The sequence below is a fragment of the Meriones unguiculatus genome, chromosome 5, assembly GCF_030254825.1.
Source record: "Meriones unguiculatus strain TT.TT164.6M chromosome 5, Bangor_MerUng_6.1, whole genome shotgun sequence".
NCBI lineage: Eukaryota > Metazoa > Chordata > Mammalia > Rodentia > Muridae > Meriones > Meriones unguiculatus.
The window spans coordinates 14,955,545-14,959,774 of NC_083353.1; the positions used below are offsets into that span (position 1 = coordinate 14,955,545).

The following is a 4,230-nucleotide window of genomic DNA, read 5'->3' on the forward strand; positions in this document are numbered from 1 at the left end:
GCTCACTGAGCTGGCCTATAAACAAACCAGTGATCTGAGTCTGGTCAGGTCCCCACCTCCATGGTGGGATCAGACTGTTGTTTTTAGAAAAAAAAATTTTCTCTCTCTCTCATCCTCCATCCTTCTCTTCCTCCCTCCCTCCCTCCTTCTCTGTCTCTCTCACACACATGAATGAGTTTCACCTACAGGTACATATATATGCTATCCACCTCTTAGAACATTAATTTTTTTTTGACTTTTCAGGCTTTATTTATAGTTTGTAAGGATAGTTTCAGCACAGAGAAACAGTGATAAGAGCCATAGTTAACTGGACCAATTATCAGGTTTTTAATTCTAGCAGCAAACTTAAAAATTTGTCTTTAACAAATCCACAATAGATGATATTTCATAAATGATAAATTGTCTCACCAATACAGTTGTTTTGAAAATAGGTTATCTGAAATAGATCTGAGGAGTTTTAATAGGTATGGAGTTTGATGCATGAAAAATGGAACTGAGACAGGCCTTGTAATCTGGCCAGTCTATGGTCTATCTATGGTAGTGCCCTTTTTTGTGTGCTTATAAATCTATTATTTATGCTTCCTGAACCTCTGGTTTATATATGGCTAGCAAAAAGGCTGTAATACAGGACTGGTAAAATGGTTTAGCTGATAAAGACACTTGCCTCTAAGCCTGGTGGCCTGAGTTCAATCCCTGGGATCCATTTAATGGAAGGAGAGAATCAACTCATACAAGTTGTCCTTTGAGCTCCACATATATGCCCTGTTATGCACTACCCACTGCCATGAACACATTAAATAAATGAATAAACTGATGTGTTGTTATATACAGAGAGGAAAATTCCAACCATTCTATTTCACCAGGAAAGACTCAGGAGTGAGATGCTGGGGTGAAAACCTGCTAGCTCATAGAGGCAGAGAAGGCACCCAGCTGACTTTCCTTCTCAGCTCAGGTCTGGATGGAAAAAACCCAAAAGGCTAACTAGTTCAACTGATAGCCCAGGAATAAAGGGCCACTCCTCTTCCCCCAACCACCCAAGGGTGAAGGCTTGCTAGTTCAAAACACCAGAAATCGGGGGAGCTGAGGAGCTGAAGCCTAGGCTAAAACCAGAGCTTGAGGTAAAAAGCCCTTTCTTCTTCTCCACCCTCTCTTAAATACACCTCAACTCAAAGTCTCTCCTATTCCTTAATCCCTGGTCAACTGGTTTCTTGTTCTGCCTCTTGACCTAGGGTTATCGTTATTAAACAGAAAGTTCTTGGATTAAACGTGTGTGCTAGTGCTGGGTGAACCACACCATAATCACCTGTTCACAATAAATAGAAAGTTTTTGGATTAAAGGTGTGTGTTAGGACTTAACCAAACCAAACAATAAACAGGGTTTTACAGTTCACATTTTTGGGTTCAGAATGGGATCAAATATCCTGCAACACTAATATGGTGAAAAACTTTGAAAACGCTTTAATGTGAATATATTTATAAAGTCATGAAGTCTAAAATTAGATAAGCTGGGTGGTAGCAGCACTTGGGAGGTAGAGGCAGGAGAATGGAGACTTTGAGGCCCTCTCTGAAACAAAAATAAACAAAGGTAAATTCTCTTCCTGTTTAAGGTGTTGCATTTGCATATAACATATGAGAAGTCTCTTGTTTATTTCAAATCATTTTTAGACTGTTTAAAAACGTCAAGTTCAGCCTGAGCATGGTGGTATGTCTTCTATACCAGCGCTTGGGAGGCAGAGGCAGCAGGATCTCTGTGAATTCAAGGCCAGCCTGGTCTACATAGCTAGCTTTTGGACTGTGGAGTGCATGGAGAGACCTTGTTTAAAGAAGGAAAAAAAAAAAAAGAAAGAAAAATTTAAGTCCACCCACAAATGCAATGTAATGCAGTGCTGTCTAACGGACAGTGGCAAGGACAATGTTCATATGTTCAGCACAGATGAAAATAAAGAATATTTCTGGATCTGCTCAGTGGAAGTGTACTTGTTGAATTTCCTGTCTTTATCCCAAGCACCACACACACACATACATAGACATACACAGACACACATGGACACACACACAACATACATACAGACATGGATACACACACACACACACACACTTCCATATAATTTTCATTTGAGGTTGTTTGAATTCTCAGATGAGAAACACACTAATAATGAGGCTCAAGTTAACTTTGCTCTGGCTCTCCCACAAATATCAGGGCACCCACACAACTCACTGAACATGGAGAGGTAGAGCTGGTGCCTGTATAGAACCTTCACCTCTGTGTTCTGGTGTATTTGGTACAGGAAGGTACTCTGCAGGCTACCAAAGGAGAAATGTTACTACCACCCCAGCCACAAACCTTTGATCTACAACCTGTCCTGTGACAAGATATATTAGGGCAATGTGGCACAAAACTTGTAGGAGTAACCAACTAATGTCTGATTTGACTTAAGGCCCACTCCATGAGATGGAACCCATATATGATACTGTTTGGGTTACAAAGAACCAGACTAGATTGCCCAGAAAAGTCAGATAATACTGGTCTAAAACAGAAAAGCAACAATAAAATGACTGCTAATGCACATAGATCTGTACCTTATGCAACCACCATCCTTCAGTAGATGGGGACAAACACAGAGATTCATAGCAAGACACAGGCAGAGAGAGAGAGAGAGAGAGAGAGAGAGAGAGAGAGAGAGAGAGAGAGAGAGAGGACCTTGGAACACAGTACTCCAAATGAGATGTCTTCATCAAATCCCTATTTAAAATTATATTAAACACAGTAACAGCACAAGTCTGAAGAATGATTACCTTGTGTTCGTTCTTTCTTTCTTTCTTTCTTTCTTTCTTTCTTTCTTTCTTTCTTTCTTTCTTTCTTTCTTTCTCTCTCTCTCTCTCTCTCTTCTTTCTCTCAAGTTTATTCAACATGACACAATCTCCAACTTTACTGAGGTGGCTGACCATGTCCACAACCAAAGCTGCCTCTAAACTAGAATTCCATTGCTGAGTCAGCTCCAGCCTCAGCTTTCTTGTCAGCACCAGGGGCTCTGTTTGCCTCCTCTCTTGTGAATCTTGTAGGTAGCTCACCCTTGGGACCTTTGGGGTGGCTGGGGTGCAGGATGGAGGGCATGATCTCTGGAGGTAGGTAGAGGTAATACTGAGCTACTGGATTCCCTCATTCGTAAGGTACCAATAGAAATGTCTCCAGGTAAACTGCTCCTTCAAATAGCCTTGAGACTTGAGACACTGCATGGCCTTCATTATGTGAAGGTTGAGCATGTTCTTGTCAGCCATCTCTGGGTGTTTGGGCATATGGACATTTTTTGTGGCAACCATCACTTCTTCCTTAAAAAGGAATTCATAGATGGCGATTTGGTTCTTCTCAGGCATCAACATCGCGGTCGCTGCAGAGTCCAATGTAGAGGCTTGATTGTCTGTGTTTTATAACTGGTGAATAGAAACAATTGGTATTAAAAAGTAACAATGTGTTATAGTTAGCATCACTTGTCAACCTGACACCTTTCCTGAGGAATTGTCTTCCTTAGGCTAGCCTGTGGATTTGTCAGTGGGGCAACTTTTTGATTGCTACTTGTTTTAAGAGGGCCCAGTCCACTGTGGGTGGTGCCATCCCTAAGCGAGTGCACCTGGGATGTAGAATAAAGGTAACTGAAGCCCAGAGCAAGTCTGTAGGCTGTGTTTCTTCGGAGTCTTTTGGTTCTGCTCCAGCTTCTGCCAAGCTGCTTTTATCCCAGTGTTTTATCCCAACAGCAGAAAATAAACTAGAAGAGAAATTAAATATGAAATAATGATAATCATTAAGGTCAGCAAACAAGATCTGCATGTTCTAAAAAAGAAAAGAGATCATTTTGGCTGCAAGAAATGCTAAACTCTTCAAAGAGCCAGTTAAGAAAATGAAAAGACAAGCCACATCCTATGAAAAAACGTTCATAAGACAAGTGGTAAAGGAGAAGTATGCAACATATACAAAGGATCCTCACAGCAAATAGACAACAAATGCCCTAATAAACACATGACAAAAATTTGAACAGCTATCTATCTCTGGGTATGTATTTATATCAATACCACATATGTAGACCAAAGTGACAAGACCATATTTGCACAAATAATTTGTATTAAATGCTCTGGTATCTTAGCCAAATAGTTTACCAGTTTCTTTTTTTTTTTTTTTTACTTTTTTTATTTTTTATTTTTTATTTTTTTTTATCAGTTACATTTTATTAACTC

The 4,230-nt window shown here is 40.0% G+C and overlaps 1 pseudogene; it reads right to left on the reverse strand.

Moving 5' to 3' along the window:
* Window positions 1-2,929: 2,929 nt before the first annotated feature.
* On the reverse strand, window positions 2,930-3,381 carry LOC110541316 (small ribosomal subunit protein eS10-like; annotated as a pseudogene).
* Window positions 3,382-4,230: the final 849 nt, after the last annotated feature.